At 36.7% G+C, this 25551-nt stretch overlaps 1 non-coding gene across 1 annotated transcript; it reads left to right on the top strand.

Moving 5' to 3' along the window:
* Positions 1-23441: 23441 nt before the first annotated feature.
* Positions 23442-23579, top strand: LOC122897497. The gene has a single exon (XR_006382541.1). It is a non-coding gene; the product is annotated as a U4 spliceosomal RNA (small nuclear RNA).
* Positions 23580-25551: the final 1972 nt, after the last annotated feature.

Below are 25551 nucleotides of genomic sequence, written 5' to 3'. Positions count from 1 at the left end.
GAAAATTTGTATAAGACTGTTAGCTTTTCAGCAGGAACTGTTTGTTAAAGAGTTGAGGACATTTGGAACAGTATCAATAGTCAGTCATAAAACAAGACAATAATTTTGAATGTTACTTGTGAGTTGACAGATGTTACCATATTGCTAAGTTATTTGATGAACCAGCACTAAGTTTGAAGAGGCTGAAGGATTAGTTAGTATGGCACATTTATAGGTAATACTTTTTTCAAAGACTAAGAAAGCACTAATCCAGTGTTACCTGAAGTGGAATCTCCTAAGATGTGTTATAACTGAAGGTTGATAAAAATGTGTGTAGAGCAGGAATAGGATTAGCTGGACAATAAAAATATGAAGTGTTTAAAGCCCATAGTTATTCATCATGTTATTCATTGGCAGATGATTTGCAGAAAATGTTTGAATTTATCATGGGTTACTGAACTGAAAGTGTCAGTGGTCAACTTCATTCTCCTAGACTTACCCATCATTAGTTTTGTGAATTTTTGTCAAAAATAGAAGCTAAATATCATGGCTTGCCCCATCACTCAGCAGGTTAAGTCTGGTGACTTAACAGGAATAAAGTTTCATTGCAGTTGTTTGAATTTAGGGCTGAGATTGAAAGTTTTTGAATAAGAAGAACCATCTTCACTTGTTACAAAATACTGAACATTTTGGGAATTTGCTTTTAGTGAAGACTTGGTAATTTGTATTAAGAATTAAAACTTAAATTATAAAACAAGGAGTGCCTGGGTGGCTCAGTGGGTTAAGGCCTCTGCCTTAGGCTCAGGTCATGATTCCAGGGTCCTGGGATCAAGCCTCACGAGCCCCACATCCCTGCTGAGCAGAGCGCCTGCTTCCTCCTCTCTCTCTGCCTGCCTCTCTGCCTACTTGTGATCTCTATCTGTCAAATCAATAAATAAAATCTTAAAAAAATTATAAAACAAAACCACTTACACTTGAAATTTATACTGCAATATAGATATTTTGGAAATACTGAACATTGGATTACAAGTAATGTCAAACTTCTTTATATACTTCTTGTACCATTAGGAGTTAAAACAAGAAGTAAGATATCCAATTCCATACACATTTACGATAGATGTGCTTTTTAAGCTCGAACTAAAGATCTAGCAGCATTTTTTTTTTACTTCAATGCAAGTAAAAATGGAATTTCCATATTGCAAAATCCATTTAACTATACACAGCTGAGGAGCTTCCACTTAACCTTCGATTGAAGTGATTAATCTACATTGTAATGACATGCTGAAAGACAAATACCAAGAGAAAAATCTAATAGAATTTATAAATGTCTTATAAATGGCAAATATCCTTAATTAAAATTATACGGTCATGCATTAGTATTGGTACTTGATAGTACCTATCTGTGTGAAAAGACATTTTTAAAGGCGAAATTGGTAAAATGTCATTACAGATCAGCATTAACAGATAAACATTTGCAACTGATTTTTATTACAGGGATGCTAACTTGGAACGCCCTTTAAGTGAAATGTGCTCTCTCCCTCATAAGAAAAGAATTCTATTCTTTTCTTTTTTAGACCTCTATTATAAAAAGTATACTCAATGATTTTTCTATTTTGAATTTTGTAAAAAAAAATATGTGTGGAAATTTTTTTCCTCTTACTATATTACTGCCTACATAATATTCTTGATTTTGCCTCTTGGTTCACACAACCTAAAAAATTATCTGGCCTTTTACAGAAAACGTTGACACTTGCCATAGTTGTTTTTTTTTTTTTTTTAACACTTAAATTTCATGTGCATATTCTGACTCATGTGAATTGGAAAATATGTATGGGCATGGGGGCCAGCGGGGTGGGAAGGGAAGTGGGGTTAACTGGATTTGGAAAGTTTAGTGATTACCAAGCTGCAGGCTTTTTTGACTTTCTGCTTTTATTAACCCTCCCGTAAAATGAGCACACAGAACTAGGCATTTCAATATATGGAAATAAATAGAAACATCCAGTTCCCCTGTATAAGCTCCATGTCATTAGGTCCATGTTATCACATAGGGAAGAGGAGTAAGGTCATCATCCAGGTGTTCTTGAGAACATCTCAGCTTCCATTTTCCATCATTTTGGAAATCATTTTTCTCAACTATTCATTTGCCTCACTGGATTATATTAACTATAATTTTTCTCTCATTACTCAAAATAATCTGATTAAAAAATTTCCATGAGCTTTTAAATTAATACTAGACTCAATTCTGTTGTATTTGTTTTTCTAGTTAGCCCTAGATTGAATTGGTACCAAATTGCTTTAAGTACGGTTGCTTTTTATTACATTTTTCTCTGTAATAGCTGGTTTTCTTTTCTGACCCTTTTTTTTTTCAAGTATCTTATTTATATTGTTGCAGGAGTATTACCTTTAAATTAATTAACTAATTAATTAATTTTTAAGGAGGCTCTGTGCCCAGTGTGGAGTCCAGTGCAGGGCTCAAACTCACAACTATGAGATCAAGACCTCAGTCTTGATCAACAGTCAAGCACTCAATTGACTGAGCCACCCAGGCACCTTGAGTGTTTCTTTTTATCAGTGGCTTTGGATGTTCTTGGCCAAGTCTGATTTCATTAGTATGCATGCACAGAGAAAGATCATGTGAGGATACAGAAAGAGGATGACCTTCTAAAGCCAAGGAGAGATCTCATTAGAAGCCAATCCTGTAGTACCTTGCCCTGGACTTCTGGCTTTAAGAACTATGAGAGAGAAATTTCTGTTTTTTAAGCTACCTAGTCTGTGGTGTTTTGTTATGGCAGCCAGAACAGACTAGTGTATATACAGACATAACTCATTTTATTTTGCTTTGCCTTGTTGTGCTTCACAGATACTGCACTTTTTATAAATTAAAGGTTTGTGGTTACTGTGTTGAGCAAGTCTCTTGGTGCCATTTTTCCAATAGCATTTTCTCATTAAGCATTTGCTTAATGTCTCTGGGTTATGTTTTCATAATTCTAGCAATATTTCAAATTTCTTCATTAGTATTCTACTTGTTACGGTGATCTGTGATCAGTGATCTTTGAGGTTACTATTTTAATTGTTTTGGGGTGCCACAAACTACATCCATGTAAAAAGGCAAACATAATCGATAAATGTGCATGTTTTTAACTGTTCCCTCATCTCTGTTTCTTTCTTCAGGATTTCGTACTCCCTGAGACACAACATTATTGAAATTAGGCCAGTTAATAACCCTACAGTGTCTCTGAGTTTTCATATGATAGAAGGAGTCACACATCTGTCTCTCACTTTAAATCAAAAGCTAGATGTGAGGGGCGCCTGGGTGGCTCAGTGGGTTGGGCTGCTGCCTTCGGCTTGGGTCGTGATCTCGGGGTCCTGGGATCGAGTCCCACATCGGGCTCTCTGCTCAGCGGGGAGCCTGCTTCCTTCTCTCTCTCTGCCTGCCTCTCTGCCTACTTGTGATCTCTCTCTGTCAAATAAATAAATAAAATCTTAAAAAAAAAAAAGCTAGATGTGATTTAGGTTAGTGAGGAAGGCATGTCAAAAGCTGAGATAGGTAAGAATCTAGGCTGCTTGCACTGACTTCCCAAGTTATGAATGCAAAGGAAAAGTTCTTGAAGGAAATTTAAAGTTCTACTCTGGTGAGCACAAAAATGATGAGAAAGTAAAACCAGCTTTATTATTATTGCTGTTATGGAGAAAGTTTTAGTGGTCTGGATAAAAGATCAGACTAGCCACAACATTCCCTTAGACCAAAGACTAAGTGAGAGAAAGGCCCTAACTCTTCAATTCTCTGAAGGCTGAGGTAGGTGAAGAAGCTGCAGATGAAAAGTTTGAAGCTAACAGAGGTTGGTTCATGGGGTTTAAGGAAGAAGCCATCTCCACAACATAAAAGTGCAAGGTGAATCAGCAAGTGCTGGTGTAGAAGCTGCAGTAAGTTCTCCAAAACATGTAGCTCAGATAATTCATGAAAGTGACTACATTAAACAACAGATTTTCAATGTAGATGAAATAGCCTTATGTTGGAAGAAGATACCATCTAGGATTTTCATAGTTAGAGAGAAGTCAGTGCCTGGCTTTGGACCTTCAAAGAGGGGACTGATGCTTTTGTTAGGTGCTAATGCAGTGAGTGACTTTAAGTTGAAGCCAGTGCTCATTTACCATTCTGAAAAATCTAGGGCCCTTAAGAATTATGTTAATCTACTCTGCCTGTGTTCTGTAAATGGAACAACAAAGGCTGGATAACAGCACGTCAGTTAACGGCATGGTTTACTCAGTATTTTAAACCCACTACTGCTCAGAAGAAAAGATTCCTTCCAAGCTTACTGCTCATAGATAATGCATCAGGCCACTGAAGAGCTCTGATGGAGATGTACAATGAGATTTATGTTTATATAAAGTTAGTTGATAGAGCAGGGGCAGTTTGAGAGAATAGACTCCCTCCCAATTTTGAAAGAAGTTTTACTGTGGGTAAATGCTATGAGTGTTGCATACTGCAGAGAAATGATTTGTGAAAGGGACAGTCCGTTGATATGACATACTTCATTGTCCTGTTTTAAGAAATTGCCCCAGCCATGGGACCTTCAGGAAACACCATCCTGACCAGTCAGCAGCCATCAAAATTAAGGGAAGACCCTCCACCAGTAAAAGGATTGTGACTCCTCGAGTGCTTAGATGATAGTTAGCATTGTTAGCAATAAAGTATTTTTCTACTTAAGGTACGTTCATTTTTTTTTTTAAGATATGAGGCTATTACACACTTCATGAACTACAGTATGGTGTAAACATGTATTTTATATGCAATGGGAAACTAGAAAATTCATTTTACTCCTTTTATTGGCATGTTCACTTTAATGTGGTGGTCTGGAACTGAACTCACGATATTTCTGAGGTATGCCTGTAGTTAGTGCTTCTTTAGACTTAGCAGTCCATAGGGTAGCTCTATTTTCAATTTCTTAAGGAATCTCCATGCTATTTTCCAAAGTGGCTGTACCAACTTGAATTCCCAGCAACAGTATAAGAGGGTTCCTTTTTCTCCACACATTGCTGTCTTCTCTCATTACTCGTTCCCACTACTCATGCCTTCTGAGTTTAACTTTCTCTTCCATGAAGTACATCATTCAGTGCCTCTTATGACAAACCCTCTCCTCTCTCTCTTATTTTTGGCAGAAAATTGTTTAATTTTTTTTCTTATTTTGGACTAGCAGTTAATAGTAATAATTGTCCATAATTTCTTTTAATACTTTAACATAGTTTGAACTTCATTGTTGCCACTGAAATTTGTCTTAAAGATATAATTGTCATTTTTTTTTTTTAAGGGTAGTCTGTTTCATTTTTGGCCACTTTTAAGACTTGTTCTTTGTCTTTATATTCAATACATCCAACTGTAGATTTTGTTTTATTTTTCTTTTCTTGTGTATTCTGTATGTTTTCTCAGGCTGAGGATTATTGAATTTAGTCAGTCATGAGGAATTCTCAGTTATAATCTTCAGTATATCACCTTTCCCTATTCATTAGATTCTATTCTTTGTATATTCCTATTAAAGATGTATTAGATCTTCTCATTTTATCCTCTAAATTTCTTAATTTTTCTTTCAAATGTTCTCCTGCTTAAGTGTGCTTACTTACTCCTAGGTAACTTCTTTACCTACACAGTTTACTAACACTATTCACAGTGATTTCATTTCCAGCTTAACTTGTTTCTTTTTCAATTTGGCCAGGATTTTTGTTTTTGTTTGTTTGTTTGTTTTTACTTTCTTTGTGGTCTGTTGTTTCCTCATTTTCTGCAAATTTGTGTTCTATATGTAGGCTTATTGTTAGAAGGCCTTTATCTGTGATAATTCATCTTTTAAGGAGATTTGCATTTGCTTCTACCAAATGCCTTTAATGATTATCATTGTTCCTCTGATGTTAATATTTTATCTAGGTAAGCTCCATATCAAGCAAATCGTTTTTTTTTAAATTTATATTCTAATTAGTTGATAAACAGTCCAATATTGGTTTCAGGAGTTCAGTGGTCCATCATTTACATACAATACCCAGTACTTATCATAACAAGTGCCCTCCTTAATACTCATTACTCATCTATCCCATCCTCCACCCACCTCCCTCTGTCAGCCTCCATTTATTCTCTATCATTAAGAGTCTCTCGTAATTTGTTAGTTACTTTTGCTTTTGTTTCCTTGCCCTGGGCAACATGTCTAGTAAGAAATTGCTACAGTTAAGGTCAAAGGGGTTGTTGCCTGTTTTCTCTAGAATTCTGATGATTTCCTCTCTCACGTTTAGGTCTTTCATCTGTTTTGAATATATTTTTGTGTATGGTGTAAGAAAATAGTCCAGTTTCATTCTTCTCCATGTTGTCCAGTTTTCCCAACATCATATTTTGAAGAGACGGTCTTTTTTCCACTGGATACTCTTTCCTGCTTTGTCAAAGATTCATTCCCTATATAGTTGTAGGTCCATTTCCAGGTTTTCTATTCTGTTGCATTGGTCCATTTGTCTATTTTTGTGCCAGCACCATGCTGTCTTAATGATTACAACTTTGTAATATGGCTTGAAGTCTGGAATTGTGATGCCTCCAGCTCTGCTTTTCTTTTTCAGGATTGCTTTGGCTATTTGGGGTCTTTTATGATTCCATATAAATTTTAGGGTTCATTGTTCTAGCTCTGTGAAAAATGCTGGTGGTATTTTGATAGGGATTCTGTTGAATGTGTCAAGCAAATAGTTTAAGTCTGAAGCTCTGGCCTCTGAATTTTCAAGGAAGACTTTTTTTTTTTTCCCCACCAGAATTCAGTCTTAAATTTCCTTCTCACCTCTTTGTATCATTTGTGGGGAAGTAACTCATTTAATGGCACTTTACTGATTTAGTAAATATTTAAATGATCTGCCTTCATGTGAGAATCTGTGTGAAAATACTTTTTCCTCTTCTGTATCATCATGATCATTAAACTTGAAGTCCCTTAGTCTTGGTTATGAGAAACACTCTGTACATTTTCTATGGTGTTAGCTCTTTTGTCAATCCCTCCGCTTTCTAGTCGTCTTTTAATTTTTGTTCCTGGGATATCCAAATGCAGGTACAAGACATATATACATAGGTATGCTTTTAAAGGACTAGTTGTTATATCTCTTCCAGAGTTTCTTTGTACTTTGTAACTGAAGATTTTCAGTTAATAGCACTATAGAATTGAATGTCCGTGGTGCTGGTCACATAAATCCCAAACTGATTGGGCTACCTTGCCGAAAGCAAGTTCTTAGTCAAAAGAGGTACAATCAAAAGGCAAAGGGTTAGGGAGACAAACCATAAGTGACTCTTAATCTCACGAAACAAACTGTGGGTTGCTGGGGGGAGGGGGGTTGGGAGAAGGGGGGTGGGGTTATGGACATTGGGGAGGGTATGTGCTTTTGGGTAAATTGGAAGGGGTGGTGAACCATGAGAGACTATGGACTCTGAAGGACAATCTCAGGGGTTTGAAGTGGCGGAGGGGTCGGGGGTTGGGGTACCAGGTGGTGGGTATTGTGGAGGGCACGGCTTGCATGGAGCACTGGGTTTGGTGAAAAAATAATGAATACTGTTTTTCTGAATATAAATAAATTGGAAAAAAATTTAATTAACATTAAAAGTTTAGTTCCTTGAAAAAAAAAAAGGCAAAGGGCTGCTTCATTAGAAATATATAGAAGCTTAAGCAAGATAATTTCAACTCTGAGATTCTTTGACAGGAATCTTACTTTTAAAATTCATGTAAAGAAGATATTCATTCACTGATATGCTAGAAAACAGACAAAAGTAACAGCCTCTCCCCCAAAAAGCCCTATTTGTAGTGCTTGCTAATTTTGAATACTCTCATAAATGGCTGATTTCAGACTATCAACAGTTCACCAACTAACTCACAAAATTGTTGAAATGTAATAACTGGTTTTTTGAAGCCACTGTGAGCCAGCTTCGGCACATCTCTGCATTTAATCAGTATTCTTGGATAATTTCTGTGGTAGGCAAGGCATTTTCACTTTATCTTTGTTCTAGCTCTCTTATCTTAGTTTATTGCTTTCCTGTTAAGGAAAGAGAAATAATAAGTGTAAATTTCAGATTATGCTTCAGAATAGGGAATAGCAAACTTTTTCTGTGTAGTGCTGAGTGCGTCAGGAGGCAAAGAGATGGTAGGTTGTGTGCTAAATATTTTAGCATTTGCTGGCTACATACAGTGTCTTTTCACAATCCTCTCTTTTTCCTCCTTTCCTTTTTTTTTTTTATTTTTAAACAACCCTTTAAAAATGTAAAGACCATTCCATAGCAGGCTCTTAGCTGGATTTGACCCAGGACTGTAGGTTGTTGACCTTTGCCTCTGCCCTATAAGCTTGTGGTTATTGCTGCCTTAACACACTTTTGTTGAAATTTCTAAGAAATGATAAGAGAATCAGCCTCTTTTTCATAGATTCTTGAATCATTTCTACCAATATCAAACCAGGAAGTTTTCTCTGGCGTCGTTGTGCTTGAGATACTCTATTTTGATTCTGATTGTTTGAGACTGTCCTTACAATAATTGAATACATATGCCACTGGAGGGAAAAGGTTTAATTTCTAGAATTTTCCTTTCAAGATACCTTTGAGATATTTGTTTTTTCCTTTTTGACACTTTTGAAGACTCCTCAAGTAAACCAAAACATTATATGGATTATTTTGTCCTTATCCAAATGCTTGAGGCTATTAATTTTTCTTTGTATAAAAATGTTTTTACATCTTTCCACACAGGACTTAAGCTTACTTCCAGTGGTAGGTAAGGCTTGAAACCCCATGGCTTAACTACTTTATATTATTTTAAGGACTGAAGAAATTGATGGATTATCATCAAGAAAATGAAAACAGTTTTCACAGAACTACTTTGCTTAGAGAATTGAGCCTTTCAAAGCATATCCCCTCCTCAAACACCAAGTATTATGTGGTTTAAGCTCCTGTTATTTCTGCAAAGAGCTTAAAAGACTGACTGACCAGCGTGAAAAAGCGGTAGAGCATTAATTGAACAGATTTGAAATAATTGAGCTCTACATTTGTTAAGAACATAATAAAGGATGTTATCAAAGTTTCACATGTGGATATACCATTCCCAAAACTGCTTATGAAAATAATAGACTTTGATGAGAAGAATGAAAAAATATATGCTTAAAAAATTCATTAGGAATCTCCCATAAAAATGAATCATAGAAATTTCTGTATTATTATAGAAATACCTTCTGACAGGCTGCAGTTATCAGTTTCTAGATTTGTGTGTCATTGAAGCAAAATTGACGAAGATACAGGGTATTATAGATTGAATACAGAAAATTCCATTTCCTAACAGAAGTCAAAAATAGAAATGAGATCAAATGAGAGAAAGAGGGCTACTGGGAGAAGGAAAATGGAAAAGAAAAATGTTTTTCTTTTATCTGTAAAATGAGTCTAGGCAGCAGAATGGAGATGGTTGTCAGGATAAACAACAAGAAATCAGAGTTGAAGGCACATTATATATATATATACTCTTTGTTAACTGATCACTGTGCTAGCTTATTTTAACTCAAATGTAGTCATCACAACTTTTCAGATGATAACTATTTGGTGTAAACTGTTATTTGAGCAGTTGAGAAATTTAACTGTTTTTTAAAAAAAATGATCAGAAGCTTTAAGATAAAAATAAACACTTCCATAGTTCCGACAATTATGCTGAATTCGGTAATCTCTTAAAAGCTCATCAAAAGATTTTGCTCCTGCCTTGGTGAATACTGAGAAGTAAGCATCTGTTTTTTAAGAGTGATGATGATAATTCACATAATATGTATATTCTAAAACAAAAGGCAATTTTCACATGTCTCCAATGGCTGCCTTATGGAAGGTTGTCTCTAGGTTATCACACATGGATGACTAAATTCCATGGTTATTAGTCCTTTTTGTGAAAAAGAACAAGCTAGTTTACCTTTTAAATAATATGGCAGGTAAGGAAGGTATTCATCCATTCAAAGAGCAAATGTTTAATGATTTCCTTTTTGTTCTAAGTACTAGAAATAAAGCAGTGAATAAAACAGTCCATGCTTTCATGGAGCTTTTAATCAAATGTGTTGAGGTGGGTGTGGGAGAGAAGAGACTGTGAACAGAGGACACATATGCAGTATATCGGTTGGTGATAAGTGGTAGAAAGAAAAATTAGAGTAAAGGATATAGAGACAGAATATGATTGTGACTTTATATGAGTCGTTAGAGATGTCCTATCTGATAGAATATTTCAATAAAACTGTGAAAGACGGTGTAATGATTAATTTTATGTGTCACTTGACTGGGTCATGGGGTACCTAGATATATGGTCAAAAATTATTATGGGTGCTTCTGTGAAAGTATTTTTGGGTGAGATTATCATTTGAATTAGTAGACTGAGTAAAGCAGATTGCCTGCCCTGATGTTGGTGGGCCTAATTCAATCAATTGAAGGCCTGAATAGGACAAAAAGCTGACCTTTCCATGGCTAAGGGGGAATTCCTCATGCCTGACTGCCTTTGATCAGGATGTGGTTGTTTTTTGTTTTTTGTTTTTTTTCCTTGACTTCAGACTCAGATGAAATATTGGCTTTTTCTGGGTCTTGAATCAGCAATTTCTATATTGTGTATACATCCTGTTAGTTCTGTTTTCCTGGGGTAGCTTGACTAACAGAAGACTGTGAGCAAATGAGACATTTGGATCTGGACAGGAAGAGAGTGCTTCAGGCAGGGGGAAAACAGTGCAGAGGCTGTGAGTGAGTCAGGAGCAAAGAGATGTTAGGTTGTGTGGAGGTAGCTGAGGCAAAGCTATGTTGATCCCATAGGTGATGGTAAGTGGCTAGGTATAAATTTTATAATAAGTAGGCCTTTGGAGTATTTTGAGTAGAGAAGTAATATGATTTACGTTTTTAAATGGATTCCTCTGGCTCTTATTTTCTGAGATTGGGAGGACTGGGAGAACAATAGGTATGAGCTCTTATGAGTAAAGCGTTTGGTACTGCATATGTTAACTTTGGAAATTTTTAGTAGACATCCAATCACTGTTATGTAACTAGTTGATGAAAATATTTCTGAGTGTAGGGGAGGTTGAGGTTGGAGAGGTACAAAGAATGTATTTAAACTGTGGGACTTGATGATGATGCATTTGATATGGCTTAAAACTTTACTATGGACCAGAAACAGTTTCAGTGCTTGGAAAAGGGGTGAGGATGCTGAGGCATGCAAGGCTATGTATCTTCCCTATAATCTACTTACACTTAGTAAGTAGTGCAGTTGGAATGTAAATTCAGGTAGACTGACGTCCAGAATTATGTTATATAATGCTTTCCATCTAAGATTCTCTAGAAACTATGTATACTCAGAGCTCTAAGAATTTTCTTAGGGTAACCCAGGGAACAAAGGTCAGGAAAATGAGGAAGAACATTCAAATGAGACGTGGAAGGAACACCAGTGAAGTCAGAACTCAGAAAATACTGTCTAGAAAGCCAAGTGAGGAGTATATTTCAAGTGAGTGAATCAAGTCACATGCTCCTGCTGGGGCACATGTGATGAAGGTTGAAGAAGGATCATTTGCTTTTCCAATATGGAATCTCTTATTAAGTCTGACTGTAGATTTTTCAAAAGAAAATGTCCTTGTCTTGAAAAGTCGTTTTCCACTAAAAGGAACAATCCAGGGCTCTTAAGAGAATAACTGTTTCCAGATACAAAAAGTGCAATAGGAACCTGGAATATTGTGTAGCAGAAAGTGATGATGTAGTCAGGAATTGATGTTTTCAAAAGACACAGGAGCAAGTTTGAAGAGATACTTACTATAGCCAAATCTTGGACAGTTTGAGCATCAAAATAAAGAATGATAGTAAAGGGCTTTAACATATCGAATAAAGTAAACCCATGAATCCAAACTGTTGTAATTAACTAAATAAATAAATGAAAGAGAAATCTCCTCACAATTAGCAAGTTATCATTTGGCCATTGTAATAATAGTAATTTATTCAGACAAGAATTATTCATAAAACCCAGTGGGTTTATTTATTATTTATGAATAAGACCCAAATGAGTGAAAAACTCAAATGGATGAAAGTTTAAGGAGTAATAGAATATTTAAAAAACTCAAATGGGTGAAAGTTTAAGGAATAAATGACCTTCCTTAAAGTTTAAGGATAAATGTATTACCTATGTTTATATAGGTAATATATACCTATTTACATAGGTAATTAAATGTATTACCTATATAGTTTAAGGAGTAATAGAATATTTACATAGATAAACGTATTCCCTATTTTTATCTCCTCCTAAGAGACTTATCAATTACAAAGGTTAAATCAACTAACTTTGCTATAGAGAATCCTGGCAGATACCACTTTAGCCAACTGGTCCCAGTTATGGGACTAATTAGTAGCATATACCTCCTGATGTGATGTTTTAAGAAGAGCTTTACATCATCTTGTCACCTCTGAGGTGCTCTTGCCAAAAGTCCATAATATGAATATAATAATGAGGAAACATCATATAAATCCAAATTGAGGGACATTCTACAAATAATGGACTATATTTTTGAAAAATATCAAGGTCTTGAAATATGTCAAGACTTAGTAACTGCTTAGATGAAAAGACTAAAGGGACATGATGACTGAATGCAGTGCATAGTCCTGGATATTATTTTGCTGTAAATATTATTACTAAGATAATTGGAAAGATCTGAATATCTGTGGGTTAGAAAATAGTGTTGTGTCATTGTTAATTTTCATGTTTTAATAATTTGATGTGCCTTAAAACATTTGTTATGCTTTAAAATAACATGCTTGAAACTGGCAATATTTCTAAGCACATATTCTTTATACTTGATACATGTCAAATGTCAGTACTGTAAACTTATTATAATATCTGTTGATAATAAGTACAAATGAAAGACTTCATTTTATCATCAAGTTTATTGAATATCTTCTTTTTAGATCTGACACTGCCCTAGGCCTCCTGGTTACAAAGAAATATAATGGGGTCATTACTTTCAAGGGCTTTAACACTTTATTCAGGAGGAAAGGGTATACATAGGAAATTTAAATATCTATGCAAAATAACACATAGTAAGTGCTGGATGAATGGTGTATGCACAGAACACAGGAAAAATTTAGATAAAGGAGTTAGACAAAGGGATGAGGAATAAGTGGAAAAAAATGGACAGTGAAATCCAACTCTGCTTAGCAGTGTGTAGAGTTAGCTAAGTTGCTTTTCTGTTCTAGGCCTGAATTTGTCCATCTGGGACATTGAATAATAATAATGCCTACTTTATTTTTTCCAAAGATTTACTTATTTATTTTAGAGAGAAATGAGAGCAGGAATGGAGTAAGGGGCAGAGGGAGAGGGACAAAAATAATCCCAAGCAGACTCCCTGCTGAGACAGAGCCCTACACGGGGCTGGATATGGGGCTTGATTCTAGGACCCTTGGATCGTGATCTGAGCCAGAATAAAGAGTTGGATGCCTAACCTGCTGAGCCACCCATGCACCCCCAAAATGCCTGCTTTGTAGTTACTTGTTGCCCTCCTCATCTGCCATGATGTGAGGGCAAGGTCCACAACAGCCTCTGTCAGTATTATATTACCACACTGTAAGCACTCAATAAGTGGACTGAATAAATTAAATTTATGAAGATTAGAAATGATTTTTAAAATCTGATGTTTTAATACCGAAGATGATAATTCTTATATAGTGAGGATATTCTAAGCACAGTAACTTGTAGATAATAAGAATAGCTCTGTTTATTGAGAAGCTGGTATCATTATCATCACCAAACTCTGATACCATCTGTGGAAATCTTGAAGAAAGGGTGATGCTTCTAAACACGGTAGAGAGGAGTGAACAGGCAGGAGGAATGGTGTATGCAGGGTTCCCAAAGGAATATGAATATAATAATGAGGAAACATCACATAAATTTAAATTGAGGGACATTCTACAAATAATGGTGACATCTTATTCTTACAACTTGAAGAATTTGGCTGAGACAGCTTCTCCAGTGTAGCAGTAGAGGATAATTTCAGAGGTTGGTGGGCGAGACTTGTCAAATCATGTGTTCTGAGTGAGGATATTGGCCTTTATCCAGTGTCTAGTGAGGAAACATTAGATTCTGAGATGGAGGTGATGACTCCTGAGCATTAGACAGATTAATAATAAAATGGTGAAGTTATCAGAGGTACAACAAACAGGGTATTATTGAATTAATATTTCATTAATGTAGCTAGAGCTATCTTCCATTAAATATATGTGAAATTTTTGTATTTTTCCAATGACAATTTATTTTTTTTCCCAATTTATTTTTAAAAACCCTTTATTAGATATAATTATGTTGCCAAAGACTGGGGTATGCTGACAGGAAGTGTGCTAGGCGAATCTTGACAGTGGTTTATCCTAAAGGCTAAGGTGGATTATGTGCAACTCCTAGCATCCTTTTATTTATTTTAACTGCAACTGAGACATTCAGGATGTTTCCACCAACCACTATATTGATGACCATCATAGTTATGGTTACCTGGAAGCAGTAGATATGCCCAAGGAAACCTATTACTTTATGAAAAGTTCATCTCTGAGTGTCTTCCGGACATGATGAAACATTTAAGGCCTTGGTTATGTCTCAAGAGTAGAGCGTGAGTATAGTAAATGGACTTAGAAAATGTAAAATTGCTATATTTCAGATGGTTGCCATTAGTCATCTGTTACATGCTGACTGCACCCATAAAATACCTCAATTTTGTATATATCCTTAGGGAATGCCTCCCTTCCACATACAAATAAGAAGGAGATTGGTTTGGGAAAGTTGTAACAGATGATCAAGCAAGGTGGTAGATGTGAGAAGGATGCAGAAACTGGGAGCTCTCTATCATATAAATGTTTCCCTAGTCTTGCCTATTTAGAGGATGGGGCCAACAGAAGTCCAGTCAGAAACTCCTGTTATGTTTCTAAGGCCCTTAACAGCTTTTTTTGGGAAATGCCTATTATGACATAAAATATTTAGCTGGTTCATTTTTCTAAATTCAGAAAATTTCTACAACCTGTGTTACATCACCAATGGAATAGCTGGACTAATTGGATATTTTGATATAAAATTGTTTAGACACAAAGTCAACTGAGCCACATGCTATGAAGAATATAGGGAACATTAATAAAAAAACACAAAAAACAAAAATCCTAGCAAGATTATATTCACACCACTGACTGTTTCTACATTTCAAATCACAATTTGAGGAAAAATTTTTTTCAATTTTGGTATCTCCTTCCCTTCCACCATTATACGTGTGCAAAAAAGATGTCTGATAGAGCTCTCTTTTCTAGAACTTTGTATTCATCTTGAGTTTTAATTTTACACTGATCATTTAGAAAGAATGTTAGAATTTTGTAGTTTTAATTAATTTTGATTCATTTCCTCCAAGGGAAAAGAACATACAGTATGTAAATACATATTTTAATATGCATTTTCCCTCTATGAGAAAATCCTTGTGATTATAGTTTAAAAACTGTCTTATACTGAATTCTTCTGTGAGACAGAGCTTGGGTGGTAGGGGTGTTGGGGACAACACAGCTATTTTATGTTTATTTTAAAGACCTCTTTCAAGGAAGCCAGTTGGCAGGGGGCTTTGGCGGCAGAGGTGAGAATTCTTGGAAAGCACATTTTGGGCTTGGTAGAGAATGATACTCTTGCAGAGGAATCAAATTTCAAGTCTGCAGTGGGTGATAGGTGACTTAAGGGCCTTTAGGGAGGCGATTTGTCACTGAATGTCAAGTGCAACTCTTCAAAGACACTGGCAGGTGAAGTGGAAAGATACCATATGATGTGCCATCTTTGTTCAGAAGGATTCTAAATGAGAATCCTGAAGTGGAATTGTGTATTGAGGAGTGGTTTTGCCACTTACCTGGAGTCTTGCTGAAAAATGCCACAGTGGTCATGTTTTTATTTCCTGGGAAGTGAATGATAAGTGAAAGCTTGTGGTTCTTGCCTCTTTTGCAGGGATGGTTGTTTTTTGTTTTGTTTGTTTGTTTTATGAAGCTTTATTTTGCCAGCTCTGTTAAATTTGCTTCTATCTTTATAGAAGGTGCCATAGTGGCAGATGTCTGAAGAAAGTTCAACATTTTGGCACTTGTGCCATATTATATTTCTCTCTAAGATAGTTTATTATTTTTTATATCTTAGGGAGAAAACTAAGATTAAAGGAACAGTGGACTCTATTTTCTCCTATTAATTCACATTAGTAATTACACACATGTTGATAATAGCAATAGCCACATAACAGCAATTTGTTTTACCTATCTTATTAACAATGCTGATGAGTGTAATTATATAAAGAAAAATGTATAAGTACATTTTAGTAATTACTCAGCCATGTGTTTGTTGATGGAGGAAACGGATATTCAAATTACGTACTTTTTGTTGAGAAGGTATGGTGTTCTTACAAAAACTTTATCTTCTCTACTGTCATCTTGCAAATACCAGAAATTGTACCAAGAGGGACTTTCATTTGTGATATTCAGTATTTTTTTAAAGATGCCTTTACAGCATTATAACAACCAGAACAGTTCCTTTAATAGAGGAGTGCCAGATGCTGTTCTCTGAGGGCGCACTGAGGAGTGGGGCCCCGGGCTCTCGGCTCCTCCAGGATGGAGACCAGGAGGCTGCCATTTGTATTCCCATCCTCCGGAACTCTACGGAAAGCGCTCAGGGAACAAAAGCTCCTGAAAGCAAACCCAAGCGGATTACTCACCCAGCCCCTGGTAAGGGCGGTGCAATTCCGCCTGGGGCAAAGACACTTGAGAATCATTACAACAGGCCACTCTCCCAGAAGATCAACAAGAAATCCAGCCAAGACCAAGTTTACCTACCAAGGAGTGCAGTTTCAATACCAAGGAGAGCAGAATTCCAGAGGAGGAGAAGGAAAGCACGGAACTCATAGCTTTCTCCCTATGATTCTTTAGTCTTGCAGTTCATTTTATTTTATTTTTTTTCTTTTTCTTTTTTTTTCTCTTATTCTGCTAAAATTTTTAAAAATTTTACCCTTTTCTCTTTTTAACGTTTTTTAACTAGTTTATCTAATATATATATATTTATACTTTTCTTTATTCTTTTTTTAAAAATTCTTTTCTTTATTTCTTTTTTTTTTTAAAGATTTTATTTATTTATTTATTTGACACAGAGAGAGAGAGATCAGAAGTAGACAGAGAGGCAGGCAGAGAGAGAGGAGGGAGCAGGCTCTCCACTGAGCAGAAAGCCCGATGTGGGGCTTGAACCCAGGACCCTGGGATCATGACCCGAGCTGAAGGCAGAGGCTTTAACCCACTAAGCCACCTAGGTGCCCCTCTTTTCTCTTTCTTTCTATATGAACATCTTTTTATCCCCTTTCTCCCCCTCATGATTTGGGATCTCTTCTGATTTGGTTAAATCATATTTTCCTGGGATTGTTGCCACCCTTTTAGTATTTTACTTGCTCCTTCATATACTCTTATCTGGACAAAATGACAAGGCGGAAAAATTCACCACAAAAAAAAGAACAAGAGGCAGTACCGAAGGCTAGGAACCTAATCAATACAGACATTGGTAATATGTTAGATCTAGAGTTCCGAATGACAATTCTCAAGGTTCTAACTGGGCTCGAAAAAGGCATGGAAGATATTAGAGAAACCCTCTCAGGAGATATAAAAGCCCTCTCTGGAGAAATAAAAAAACTAAAATCTAACCAAGTTGAAATTAAAAAAACTATTAATGAGGTGCAATAAAAAATGGAGGCTCTCACTGCTAGGATAAATGAGGCAGAAGAAAGAATTAGTGATTTAGAAGACCAAAAGACAGAGAATAAAGAAGCTGAGCAGAAGAGGGACAAACAGCTACTGGACCATGAGGGGAGAATTCAAGAGATAAGTGACACCATAAGATGAAACAACATTAGAATAATTGGGATTCCAGAAGAAGAAGAAAGAGAGAGGGGAGCAGAAGGTATACTGGAGAGAATTATTGGGGAGAATTTCTCCAATATGGCAAAGGGAACAAGCATAAAAATTCAGGAGGGTCAGAGAATGCCCCTCAAAATCAATAAGAATAGGCCTACACCCCGTCGCCTAATAGTGAAATTTACAAGTCTTAGTGACAAAGAGAAAATCCTGAAAGCAGCCCGGGAAAAGAAGTCTATAACATACAATGGTAAAAATATTAGATTGGCAGCAGACTTATCCACAGAGACCTGGCAGGCCAGAAAGAACTGGCATGATATATTCAGAGCACTAAATGAGAAAAACATGCAGCCAAGAATACTATATCTTGCTAGGCTATCATTGAAAATAGAAGGAGAGATAAAAAGCTTCCAGGACAAACAAAAACTGAAAGAATTTGCAAACACCAAACCAGCTCTACAGGAAATATTGAAAGGGGTCCTCTAAGCAAAGAGAGAGCCTACAAGTGGTAGATCAGAAAGGAACAGAGACAATATACAGTAACAGTCACCTTACAGGCAATACAATGGCACTAAATTCATATCTCTCAATAGTTACCCTGAATGTTAATGGGCTAAATGCCCCAATCAAAAGACACAGGGTATCAGAATGGATAAAAGAACAAAACCCATCTATATGTTGCCTACAAAAAACTCATTTTAAGCCCGAAGACACCTCCAGATTTAAAGTGAGGGGGTAGAAAAGAATTTACCATGCTAATGGACATCAGAAGAAAGTGGGAGTGGCAATCTTTATATCAGATCAGTTAGATTTTAAGCCAAAGACTATAATAAGAGATAAGGAAGGACACTGTATCATACTCAAAGGGTCTGTCCAACAAGAAGATCTAAGAATTTTAAATGTCTATGCCCCCAACATGGGAGCAGCCAACTATATAAACCAATTAATAACAAAATCAAAGAAACACATCAACAATAGTACAATAATAGTAGGGGACTTTAACAATCCCCTCACTGAAATAGACAGATCACCCAAGCAAAAGATCAACAAGCAAATAAAGGCCTTAAATGACACACTGGACCAGATGGACATCACAGATATATTCAGAACAGTTCATCCCAAAGCAACAGAATACACATTCTTCTCTAGTGCACATGGAACACTCTCCAGAATAGATCACATCCTTGGTCCTAAATCAGGACTCAACCGGTATCAAAAGATTGGGATCATTCCCTGCATATTTTCAGACCACAATGCTCTGAAACTAGAACTCAACCACAAGAGGAAGTTTGGAAAGAACCCAAATACATGGAGACTAAACAGCATCCTTCTAAAGAATGAATGGGTCAACCAGGAAATTAAAGAAGAACTGAAAAAAATCATGGTAACAAATGATAATGAAAACACAACGGTTCAAAATCTGTGGGACACAGCAAAGGCAGTCCTGAGAGGAAAATATATAGCGGTACAAGCCTGAGAAACAAGAAAGGTCTCAGGTACGCAACTTAACCCTACACCTAAAGGAGCTGGAGAAAGAACAATAAAGAAACCCTAAACCCAGCAGGAGAAGAGAAATCATAAAGATCAGAGCAGAAATCAACGAAATAGAAACCAAAAAATAATAGAACAAATCAACGAAACTAGGAGCTGGTTCTTTGAAAGAATTAATAAAATTGATAAACCCCTGGCCAGACTTACCAAAAAGAAAAGAGAAAGGACCCAAATAAATAAAATCATGAATGAAAGAGGAGAGATCACAACTAACACCAAAGAAATACAAACAATTATAAGAACATACTATGAGCAACTCTACGCCAACAAATTTGACAATCTGGAAGAAATGGATGCATTCCTAGAAACATATAAACTACCACAACTGAACCAGGAAGAAATAGAAAGCCTGAACAGAGCCATAACCAGTAAGGAGATTGAAACAGCCATTGAAAATCTCCAAACAAACAAAAGCTCAGGGCCAGATGGCTTCTCGGGGGAATTCTACCAAACATTTAAAGAAGAACTAATTCCTATTCTTCTGAAACTGTTCCAAAAAATAGAAATGGAAGGAAAACTTCCAAATTAATTTTATGAGGCCAGCATCACGTTGATCCCCAAACCAGACAAGGATCCTATCAAAAAAGAGAGCTATAGACCAATATCCTTGATGAACACAGATGCGAAAATTCTCACCAAAATACTAGCCAGTAGGATTGAACAGTACATTAAAAGGATGATTCACCACGACCAAGTGGGATTTATTCCAGGGCTGCAAGGTTGGTTCAACATCTGCAAATTAATCAATGTGATACAACACATCAATAAAAGAAAGAACAAGAACCATATGATACTCTCAATAGGTGCTGAAAAAGCATTTGACAAAGTACAGCATCCCTTCCTGATCAAAACCCTTCAAAGTGTAGGGATAGAGGGCACATACCTCAATATTATCAAAGCCATTTATGAAAAACCCACCGCAAATATCATTCTCAATGGAGAAAAACTGAAAGCTTTTCCGCTAAGGTCAGGAACACGGCAGGGATGTCCATTATCACCACTGCTATTCAACATAGTACGAGAAGTCCTAGCCTCAGCAATCAGACAACAAAGGGAAATTAAAGGCATCCAAACTGGCAAAGAAGAAGTCAAACTATCACTCTTCGCAGATGATATGATACTATATGTGGAAAACCCAAAAGACCCCACTCCAAAACTGCTAGAACTTGTACAGGAATTCAGTAAAGTGTCAGGATATAAAATCAATGCACAGAAATCAGTTGCATTTCTCTACACCAACAACAAGACAGAAGAAAGAGAAATTAAGGAGTCAATCCCATTTACAATTGCACCCCAAACCACAAGATACCGAGGAATAAACCTAACCAAAGAGGCACAGAATCTATACTCAGAAAACTCTAAAGTACTCATGAAAGAAATTGAGGAAGACACAAAGAAATGGAAAAATGTTCCATGCTCCTGGATTGGAAGAATAAATATTGTGAAAATGTCCATGCTACCTGAAGCAATCTACACATTTAATGCAATTCCTACCAAAGTACCATCCATCTTTTTCAAAGAAATGGAACAAATGATCCTGAAATTTATATGGAACCAGAAAAGACCTCGAATAGCCAAAGGAATATTGAAAAAGAAATCCAAAGTTGGTGGCATCACAATTCCGGACTTCAAGCTCTATTACAAAGCCGTCATCATCAAGACAGCATGGTACTGGCACAAAAACAGACACATAGATCAATGGAACAGAATAGATAGCCCAGAAATAGACCCTCAACTCTATGGTCAACTAATCTTCGACAAAGCAGGAAAGAATGTCCAATGGAAAAAAGACAGCCTCTTCAATAAATGGTGTTGGGAAAATTGGACAGCCACATGCAGAAAAATGAAACTGGACCATTTCCTTACACCACACACGAAAACAGACTCAAAATGGATGAAGGACCTCAATGTGAGAAAGGAATCCATCAAAATCCTTGAGGAGAACACAGGCAGCAACCTCTTCAACCTCAGCCGCAGCAACATCTTCCTAGGAACATTGCCAAAGGCAAGGGAAGCAAGGGCAAAAATAAACTATTGGGATTTCATCAAGATCAAAAGCTTTTGCACAGCAGAGGAAACAGTTAACAAAATCAGAAGACAACTGACAGAATGGGAGAAGATATTTGCAAGCAACATATCAGATAAAGGACTAGTGTCCAAAATCTATAAAGAACTTAGCAAACTCAACACCCAAAGAACAAATAATCCAATCAAGAAATGGGCAGAGGACATGAACAGACATTTCTGCAAAGAAGACATCCAGATGGCCAACAGACACATGAAAAAGTGCTCCATATACTTGGCATCAGGGAAATACAAATCAAAACCACAATGAGATATCACCTCACACCAGTCAGAATGGCTAAAATCAACAGGTCAGGATATGACAGATGCTGGCGAGGATGCGGAGAAAGGGGAACCCTCCTACACTGTTGGTGGGAATGTAAGCTGGTGCAACCACTCTGGAAAACAGCATGGAGGTTCCTCAAAATGTTGAAAATAGAACTGCCCTATGACCCAGCAATGGCACTACTGGGTATTTATCCTAAAGATACAAACATAGTGATCCAAAGGGGCACATGCACCTGAATGTTTATAGCAGCAATGTCCACAGTAGCCAAACTATAGAAAGAACCTAGATGTCCATCAACAGATGAATGGATAAAGAAGAAGTGGTATATATACACAATGGAATACTATGCAGCCATCAAAAGAAATGAAATCTTGCCATTTGCGACAACGTGGATGGAACTAGAGTGTATCATGCTTAGCGAAATAAGTCAAGCGGAGAAAGACAACTATCATATGATCTCCCTGATATGAGGAAGTGGTGATGCATCATGGGGGCTTAAGTGGGTAGGAGAAGAATAAATGAGACAAGATGGGCTTGGGAGGGAGACAAACCATAAGTGACTCTTAATCTCACAAAAGAACCTGAGGGTTGCTGGGGGGAGAGGGGTTGGGAGAAGGGGGGTGGGGTAATGGACATTGGGGAGGGTATGTTCTTTGGTGAGTGCTGTGAAGTGTGTGAACCGGGCGATTCACACACCTGTACCCCTGGGGATAAAAATATATGTGTATAAAAAATTAAAAATTAAAAAAAGAAAAAAGACAGGAGTGCCAGAGCCCATGCACAGACACTGGCTACAAATTTTATGATATATTAAACATGTCCATGATATTTCTTAATTTTGGCTTTATTCCTCACTGTACTTTGAATCTATCTATCTATCTATCTATCTATCTATCTCTCTGTCTATGGTGTGGGAGAATGTGTCTCCAGAATTTGTATTTTGAAACCTTAATCTAAATGTGTGATGGTATTAAGAGATGGGGCCCTTTGGAGGTAATTAGGTCGTGAGGGTAGCGTCCTCATGGATTAAATTATTGCTTTAATAAGAATAGGCAAGAGAGCTAGTTAGCTCTTCTACTGCCACATGAGGACACAGCAGGAAGAGTACCATCTGTAAGCTAGGAAGAGGACCCTCCCCAAGAACCCAACCATGCTAGCATCCAAACTTGGACTTTCAGCATCCAAAACTGTGGGAAGTAATGTTTGTTTTTTAAGCCAACTACCCAGTCTATCATAATTTGTTATAGTAGCCCAAATTGACTAAGGCAACGTAATATATTAACAGTACCTCAATTTTAAACCTACTCCACTCTATGTATACATTTTTGGGTCTCCTCCTTTAATTCTCTCTCTTTTTTTTTTTTAGATTTTTAAAAGAAGATTTTATTTATTTGAGAGAGAGAGAGAGAGGAGAGAGAGAGAAAGGATGTGTACAAGTGGTGGGAGGGCCAGAGGGAGAGGGAGAATCTCAAGGAGACTCCGTGCTGAATGCAGAGCCTGATGCCAGGCTTGATCTCATGGCCCTGAGATTATGACCTGAGCAGAAACCAAGAGTCAGACTCCTAACCTACTGAGCCACCCAAGTGCCCTGCTTCTCCTCTAATTCTTAATGGTTTGATGATTAGCTGTAGTACTTTTACTTTTAAAAGAGAACAGTGGCAGTATCGTAGCCAATGAGGTTTATCCGAGGCGCGATTATTGCTAATTAAAAGAGAACAGATTATTTGAGAAGTACACATGGGATGTTAGGTGGAATGTAATTCTCTATAAAAGACACATATTTTTCTCTAATGGGGACTTTACTATGAAGATCAAAAATCAGCCTGTGGTTTAAACAAGTAATGTGCAACATGAATAAGTGAGATTTTGCTCTTTGCCTACCTTGGGGACTAAGGCAAGATGAGTAAAGCATCAAGAGTCAAGAGGGGAACAAATTCTTCCTTTTATTTTTTATTTTGGCACTAAATGTTTGCTTAAACAAAAAAGGAGTTTGAAGAAAAGTAGGAACAGAATTATTAAGCTTATCTCTTTAAAGTAAATGCTCAGCCAAATAAAAGAACAAAATATAGACTTTGGGCATAGATTTCCTACAATCCTGGGCCAAGTGTTGGGGCAATAAATCATGTAAGTAGCCACATAACAAAGCAGCATGAAGCCCAAGTATGTTTACAAAGGAATATTCACACCAGGCACTGGCATCTTGAACTTAATTTGTACTGAGACCCAACTGATTGATGAAAGATGGTTGCTGGAGGTATTATTTCTTTATCTTTAAAGAGTGACATGTTGTGCTGCAATGCAAGACATTCAAAAGACCCAGTCTTATTTTGCTGTCCAAACTACCCAAAGCTGAGTGTGCAGACTTGGTTTATCATCCCCCCAAGCAGTTTGGCCCCCTAGCGCACACATCTGATTATGGCTAATATAATTTTTTGCTTCCAAGGGGGTGGGAAATTTGACGAACTTGTGGTGCAGTGTGTGGTGCATGTGGTACAATGGACCTTACTGAGAGGGAGGGCATAATTGCAGTCTGACTTTAGGATTTCTATCATTTCTTTTCTTACTCTTGAAGCAGCCTGAAACTTACTTGATTCTTTTTTTAATTTTTTTTTAATCTATGTCCAAGCTCTTCTTCCTAGCCTTTTCAGTTTTTCTTTTTCCTTTATCCCCCTTTTTCTTTTTCCTTTCCCTCCCTCCTCCTTTCATTCTCCCTCTCTTTCCCAATCTCTTTTTTTCTCCTTCCTTTCCCCCTTCCCTTTCCTTCCTTCTTTTGAGAAAGGAGAAGCAGAAACTAAGGATTCTTTTTCATGGGTAGAGATGATTACTTGATGTTGTGAACTGCAAGTACTACCAGAGCACTCACCAAACAAAACTGATTAATTCTGTAACAATTCATCAGGAAAATGGGTTGTTTTGTTTCTCTTGCCTTGATTTTCTGTTATTTTGGTTTAATAACAGATTTCCATTGTGGCAACAGTTTGCTGTCCCTGTCTTCTTTATGTTTTTACATTGCATGTTGAAGAGTCAGTCCTATGTTACAATCAATTTTATGAATATTTTACACTGGAATAATCATACATAATCATGAAATAAGGTAGGTAGGTTTCTTTTTTTCTTTCTTTCTTTCTTTTTTCTTTTCTTTCTTCTCGTTCTTTTCTCTTTTTTGGAAATAGTCTTCACAACCAGCATGGAGCCCAATACGAGGCTTGAATTTATGAGCCTGAGATTGAGACCTGACCTGAGATTAAGAGTTGGATGTTTAACTGACCGAAACACCCAGGCGCCTCCATGAAATAAATTTATTTTGTCATTCTTACAGAGAGCAGGTCCTAGGAAATTCTTAATAATATTTAAATTGAGCATAACTATAGGGCATTTATTTTTAGGAATATGTAAATGCTCAAAATGGAAATGAGTATATACTCATAAACATTAATAGTGTTTATAGTACAGGCTAGTAAGGGCTGTATCAAAGTCTTGATTATGTTCATAAAGATATCAGAGAAAAAGAAAATAGCCTTGTGTTTGAGTTTTATGTTTATGCTGATCAGAATTTTCAATCATCATGTAGGTTGTGGAATAGTTTTACATTTTCTTTTTTGTCTGGGCCTTCTCTCTCTCTCTCTCTTTTTTTTTGATTTCCTTTTCCTTTTTCCCTGACAAAGTAACTTACAGTCTCATTGTAATGTAGCAAGTGGAACTAACTTGGAGGCAAGATAGTTATTCGAGTAAGGTATTAAGCAACACAACATAA

The sequence above is a fragment of the Neovison vison genome, chromosome 1, assembly GCF_020171115.1.
Source record: "Neovison vison isolate M4711 chromosome 1, ASM_NN_V1, whole genome shotgun sequence".
NCBI classification, from domain to species: domain Eukaryota; kingdom Metazoa; phylum Chordata; class Mammalia; order Carnivora; family Mustelidae; genus Neogale; species Neogale vison.
Note: the sequence above shows the minus strand (reverse complement) of the source record. Positions and strands in the feature narration are given on the sequence as shown.